Below are 7,942 nucleotides of genomic sequence, written 5' to 3' on the forward strand. Positions count from 1 at the left end.
AGACTATCAACTCCCTTGAGATTATTAGATAGAGGTTAGAGGCTGCTTAGGTTGAGGCTGACCTAAGCAGAGATAACAGAAGGCTCTAAGCCTCCTGTAGAGCCACATTTAAAATTTGTTTCCCTTGACAACAGGCAAAAAGAATGTAAAGTCACTAAGATGCAAACGAAAAAGACAATGACCACCCCAAATGAAATATGAATGCGTAAGGAGGCATCCAGAGTAATATAAAACTCACCATGCGGAAAACTCCACCCTGTTTTAGACCCCAGAAAGTGGTCCTTTCCAGACACTTTTCTCTGGACCATAACCCACTCCTTTCTCCTCCTCCTCCTCCTCCTCCTCCTCCTCCTCCTCCTCCTCCTCCTCCTCCTCCTCCTCCTCTTCCTCCTCCTCCTTCTTTTCTTCTTCTTTTATCAGGACCTTCTTCTTTATATGGTGCCATCACTTCTCTAAATATTTGTGTTTTTTCATATTTTTTTCACACAGAAGAGCAAGGACTGAGGTACTGCTGTATAATATTTATCCTGAGGAGAAATCATCACTAGAAAACTGGACAGGGTTTTTTGGGTTAAAATAATAGATCTGTTTCTAACAGGCTCTGTTTCCTTAAACAAGTCACTTAACATTTCTGTCTTCATTCTTCACTGGTAAAACTGAGATAATGTATGCTAAGAAGGTTAAATAGATTAATGTATTCAGAAAACATATTGCATATTTTTATTATGATTAGTCTATAGTTCTATCCAGTGATTTTAAAAGAAAACTTCTAAAATAACTGAGCACATTTAACTTCCTGAAAACATTTTATAATAAATAGAATCCATAATAACAAAAGGCATAAAGAGGTTTATTTAGAAATTTACATTTTAATAAGGCTTTTTACACCTTAACTACTACTTTTAGTAATTAAGATCTGATGAATATCTACCTTTTTAAATATCCCTCCTGGCTGGGCTTGGTGGCACACCCTTGTAATCCTCGCACTTGGGAGGCAGAGACAGGAGGATCACGCTGGTTCGAAGGCAGCCTTGCTGCTTAAGAGACCCTGTTTCAAAAAAAAAAAAAAAAAAAAAAAAATATATATATATATATATATATATATATATATATATGTCCGGGAGTGTAGCCCGGAGGTAGAAGGGTTTCCAGGAACCCCAGTACAACCAATAAATAAGTAAATAAGTAAATAAGTAAATAAATAAATATCACTCCTATTTCCTGCTGAACTGATGACCTTATATCAATTATTTTAGATCGTTTATATAATAGAATTGTAATATAGCTATTTTAATGTCCAAATGGATTTAGAGAAGTTGTTTAGAGGTAATCCCTGGTTACATAGCTAATAAGTGGCAAAACTGGTCTATTGCCAGTGTATTGCTCTTTCTTAGTAATGAGGTTTACTAAGATATCTAATAGAAAAAGTGCCTCCTCCTTTCTCCTCTCTACATCCTCTCCCTGATCACACAGTTGTTACCTTGCCCTAAAATAGTCACTGACTTTCTTGGCTCTCTGCTATTCTCTGAGATTTTAAGGAAAACTTATTATATTTCATAAGTAAGACATCTAGTAAGATATTTATTAAACATTATTGGAATTGCATTAATATATAGGTTACTTTGGGGAAGACTTGACATCTTTGCAGTATTAAAGCTTTTTTTCTATGAATGTGGAATGTCTTTTCAGATATCCTTTCATGCACTACAAAAATATTTGTTTTTTTTCTCACAAATGATACCTATGTTTTAAGAATCCTTATAGATTTTTATATTTTGATATTGTGAATGGGGTACTTTATTTTTATAAACATATAAAAGATTTTAGTACAATAACTTTTAAATTTCCTTTAACATGATTTCTCCATGTACATGTTTTTCTCCTCTAATTCATTCCATAACTAATGCATTATATTACTGCTTAATTGATTTCACTTATAAATCTACCTGCTGGCTTTGGGCTCTTCAATCTCACTTTAAAGCTTAAGTTCTCTGATATGAATTATCATCTCTTTATCTTAATGCTACAATAACAAGGACGTCATTCTGCTGGATTCTGCCTTTTGTTCTCACCTAGAAGTTAGGCAAATCAGATTTACATTCATGAGGTTTGAATTGACTCTTTGTTCAAATTCATAATGTTGCTTTACAGATTATTTTTAAAAAATAAATTTAAGGGTTTTAGAAAACTCAATGTATCCTAACATTTGATATGTACCTATAACTACTTCCATAATGAGTTGTCTTTCAGATTTAGTAATTTTCCATATGTATTTGTATATATTTAAATGAATGTCGTGCTTTGCTCCATTTTCAAAAAATGTTATTTTTTATTCTGTATTTGAAAATAAGTGTAGAATTTTTAAATTTCAATTTGGTTTCATAGTGCTAAATCATAGTGTCACAGTGTGTATATTAAATAACTTGATAGCTACAAGTTATTTTTTTCTAACAATTTGTTTACTGTCCAATAAGTTGTCATTTTGAAAACTTTTTAAAATTCTATTTTTAAACTATTTAAAACTGAAAAAAGAAAATTGTAAAAATATTATATAAATTAGTATTTTCTTTCTATGTATATAGGATGTCATTCTATATGCATATATGCATAGATATATAACATATATGTATATTTCTTATTTATTATTAGATAAGAGAATAATATAATATTTATAATTTAAATACAATTCATAAAAACAGTATCAAACCAGGCATGTTGGCACGCACTTGTAATCTCAGTACAAGAAGACTGAGATAGAAGGATCTCAGGTTTGAAGCCAGCCTCAGCAGCTTATTGAAACCCTGTTTCCAAATAAAATATAAAATAGGTCTGGTGGTGTAGCCTGGAGGTAGAAGGCCTCCATCCCTAGTATCATACACACACACACACACACACACACACACACACACACACACACACACTATCAAGAAAAAACATATAGTTCATGCTATTTATCATATACTATAATAAGTTGATGAATACATTTATGCAAATATAACTTTACCATAGTGCTAGTGATACAGATATAACTGTTTCCCTTGCATTTTTTAATTTTGTTTGGAAAACTTTACTGAAAATCATATTACTTTGGGAATTGGAAATGTGTCTTTTTTACTTTCTTTTGGTTTTTATTTTAAGAGAATGTATTCTTTCTGTCTTTCTGAATACATGTACCACAATGGGATTTTCATATATTATGATATTCTAAAAAAAAGTCTGATACACATTTTTATAAATTGCTCATCACATAAATATTTTATCAGCCGGGCATGGTGGCGCACGCTTGTAATCCCCATGCTTGGGAGGCGAAGACAGGAGAATCGCGCTGGTTCGAAGCCAGCCTTGCTGGCTTAAGAGACCCTATTTCCAAATAAAAATAAAAATAGGTCTGGGAATGTAGCCCGGAGGTAGAAGGGTTTCCAGGAACCCCAGTACCACACACAAAAAAATTATCATATTGCCATTATTGAACTATTTTGAATGAAAAGAGATGATCCATAGAAAAGTTAGTTACATGAAAAAAATATAATGTAGGTCACTTCCTCCCAAATTCTAGTATATTTGCTTACAAATCCTTGCTTTATTCTGTCATAAATGTATACTTCTTTGTTAATTCTTAGGGAAATTTTAATTAAATATTTTCTTAAAATGCTTTTTTGGTTTCTAAGAGGTTCTCTTGAGTTCACTGACTTCATTTTCATTATAGTATATGTGCATTTTTAAAAATTTTGCTTTTTTTTTTTTGTGGGTCAGGAGATGAAACCCAGGGGCATTCGATCTCCGAGCTACACCCCGTGCCTTATTTTTTATTCTTCATTTTGAAACAGGGTCTCACTTAGTTGCAGAGGGCCTCAGTAAATAGCTGAAGCTGTCTGCAAACAGCGATCCTCAGGTCTTAGCCTGGTATTACAAGCATGTGCCACCACGCCCAGTGTGAAATTTTTGCATTTTATATGGATAAATCAACATAGCAAGATTTGTCTCCACCAAGAATTTTTACAAACTTTCATATATTTCAATCTAAATTTAAGAACTAAAGTTATTTTGTTAATACTTTAAGAGTTTTAGGGCTTGTTTTAAAAACTGTGAAACTTCAGCAGGGCATGGTGATGCACACTTGTAATCCCAGTATTTGGGAGGCTGAGACAGGAGGAGGATTGTGGTTCACAGACAGCCTCAGTTACTTAGTGATGCCCTTTGCAATTCAGTGAGCCTAGTAAAATAATCTTCCTAATACGTTCTTAGGTTCTTGAGGAAATATTCTAGTGTGAAGTTGTAAATACACAAAGGTACAGTATACATGATGACTTTTGTTAAGTACATAACTAATAGCTCTAAATATTGCCAGTTAGTATTATAGTATTGAATTATCCTTCATCAAAAAATGTTGGTCCTAATATATTTCTGATATATTTGTCTATTTTTCATGTTATATTTTAGTACATAAAATTTATCATATTTTGATGCTTTAATGCTAACAGACATACAGATATCTGTGGAATGTACCACTAATCATACACTGCTTTGTTTTACAATTTTAAATTGAATCACTTAATAAGTACATATTTATTGAGAAGTAGTCTACCATGTAGATAAACATCAACATCTAATACTCATTGGGCCTACTATCCATTGGGAGATAGAGATTTTACTATGTAAGTTATCAATAATATACTATACTACTTATTATTCATATAAAGATTACATATTTATTCTAAGCTATGAATTATACTTCATATATTAAAACTATTTTAGTGCTCAGCTATGAGCATATTCTCTTCTAAAGTGTAGACTTTCTGTAAATTTAAAGAGACATGTTCCTATGTTTCCTCTAATATGCCCAAACTAGGAAACACAGAGGATACCAGTGGGACTCCAGATAATGGAGGGGAAATACCAGCAAAGTTTGAATGGAAAGATAGGAGAGGAGGAAGTCTGATCTTGATTAATGAGGGTCTACATCTGAATATGTGTAAAATTATGAATATGACATGGTTAACCTGGACAACCATTGGTGGGAGGGGGGAAGAAAAAACGGGGGCAGGGGGGAGAGGGCACCAAATATAGTTTAAATGTATACTATTTATGTTCAATAAAAAAATTGTTAAAAAAAGAGACATGTTCCTAAACTACTGGTGCTATAATTCTAGAAATCACAATCATATTAAAAAGCCTCTGTAAGTGTTTTTTTCTTTTATTTTCAAACAAGACTCAAATACAAGTAATTAATAATGAAAAATATAATTTACCTAAGATTACAGGTTAATTGAAATAAAAGCTAAAAGGGAAACAATGGAAGGTTGTTTTTTAAATTTGTAAAGATCATTTACATGTAAAGGACTTTCACTTCATGACAAAAATGCTTAGGTCTTTTCTTTAAGTTCTATAGAAAGCATCTTCATCATTTTGAGACTTTTTTGGCATTTTCTCTTTTATGAAAAAAGAGACTATTCTTATATTTCTTTCCTGATTTTCACAGTACCGAGATCTAGAGTAATCAAAGTCATTCACTAGAATGACCACGCACTGTAACAAGGCCATCTACAGCATCGAGCTGTAAAAGATGGAATCATTTTTTTTAATGTAGAGAAGCCAGGAAAAAATAAAATGAAATGTGTGCCCTTTAACATTTCAGAACAGGGAAACTGATTCAGTCTGCTCCAGTCCTGTTAAATGTAATAGATGTATTTTTGTACGTGTTCAAGCCACAGAGCTTCTGATAGACATTCTTTAAAAAAAAAAAAAAAACTATAAATAGTATATTTTCTTCCTCTCAACTTATTTTGTTTGTAATGGCAGCTGCCTCAAATAAATGAAATTCAGACTATTTTTTTTTGTGTGTGGATCAGGTGTTAGTTCACTAAAAGTAATAAATAGCATAAAAGTTTAGTATGATATTTGAAAAAGAGCAATTTATTTATTTACTTATTTATTTTAACCACTATCTATGAAATTCTACTTTTATAACCAGTGAATTCCAGTACCACAGGCATGATTCAGGTTAACTGGTAGATTTTAAATATGTAAGATAATATCTTTTTTAGTTTTTTCAATACTCAACTCTTAATAATACTAGATTTTATTCACCTGAATTAATTCTGATAAAATAATCATAATTCTTTATTTGTCTTTACAACACTCAATACATCCATAAGTGATACATTTTGACATTCTCAAGGCTCTATAAAAATAAGATTTTAGCAATAGCTATTTTTTATGTAGTGATTTATAAAGTTCATTCATTTGTATATCTTCACTGAGTACACATGGCTGTGATTATTATAAATGCACTTTGTTGAAGGAAACATATCTAACCCTCTCACATAATAACTAAAAATTTTTGGAAGCAAATATTAGATACCTTAAACCAAGTTAATAAATTCATTATTTTTGTCTGTACTTACTGATACCGTCTTGTATTGTGTTCGGCTGTAAAATGGTCCCCGTAATATATTCAGATCCTAATAATAATCTCTAAAATTTATGAATGTTTACATTTTATTACAAAAAAGCAAGGAGCTTCATAGATTAGATTTTATTAGCCAGTTTGGCGAAGATATTTTTTCAGAATATACTACTTTTTTCTAAGTGTCTTCTCATGCATGTCCTCTAAAAATGATATCCTCCTCCACAGGGACATTTTACAATCATACAGAAGGTGACTGAAGACAGACTAGAGTTTAGAGTTCTGGCTCTGAAGATTGGAGTGATGAGTCCTCATCTAATGGAAAGTCTGTAGACATAAAAAATGGGAAGACTCAATAAATGAAATCTTAGTCCCTCAGAAGGGAGTGGGACCCTGCAACGACAGGTAATTCCAGTTGAGTGATACAGACTTTAAATGTGTAAGACTGTGCGCAAGTAAATGAAATAAACTGGTTATCAAGTTGATGTTTTTGTTATAGCAGCAGGAAGAAGCTAAGGATACTACTACAATGTCTCTGTCTATTGAATTTGTAGGAAAGAAAGAGATCAGAGATAGTTATAGTCCTATATATGGCATATAATAAATATACACACATACATACATATAGCATAAAATATCACATATATAAACCTACAAACTTGTATATACACTATGAAAACTGATCATAGGCCCAGAAAATGATATTTTGTTTCCTAAAAAAGTGATTTTTGATTTGTACTAGTTAAAAATTGTAATATATGTATTACAAATATAAATATATAGATAACACATATATTTGTGAATTAAAGCTATATTCTTAAAATTTCTAATCTATTTTAATTTTAGGAAAAATTTATTGAGGATATATTTAAAGCTGTATGAATTTTCTCTTTTCTTTTTTTCTTTTTCTTTTCTTTTATTTGTGGGTCTGAGATGAAACCCAGGGGTATTCGACCTCTGAGCTACACCCTCTGCCTTATTTTTTTTTCTTTATTTTGAAACAAGGTCTCAATAAGTAGCTGAGGCTGTCTGTGAACCGCGATCCTCCTGTCTCAGCCTTCCAAATGCTGGAATTACAAGCGTGCGCCACCATGCCCAGCTTGACTTTCCTTATTTCTTAATCAAATCCATATTTACTCTATTAGTGGGTTATTTCTTATTTAATTTTCTGAAAGCACTTTTATCACAGACACATTAATCATGCATTTCATTTTAGTTAATGAAAAACTGGATTCCAGAAAGCTGGCATATAATTATATTAAAATATTTATAATAAAGTTAAAACAATCACATCTAAGAATGTTCAATTCCATAGCACAGTGATTTATTTTCAGTTAATATTTATGTGATTACAAATGTAATCCAGAAAACTGTAATCATATACACAAAGTTAAACTTGATTGGTCTTAACCATTCATCTGCTCTTTTATCACTGATTATGTTTACATGATAGGATGTGGAAGCTTTGCCTCCACAGTGGCTAAGGATAGATGCTCGCTCACCTCTTCCCTCCTCTACAATCACACTAAAATTCTA

The sequence above is a fragment of the Muscardinus avellanarius genome (assembly GCF_963383645.1).
Source record: "Muscardinus avellanarius genome assembly, chromosome: 1".
Classification (NCBI taxonomy): domain Eukaryota; kingdom Metazoa; phylum Chordata; class Mammalia; order Rodentia; family Gliridae; genus Muscardinus; species Muscardinus avellanarius.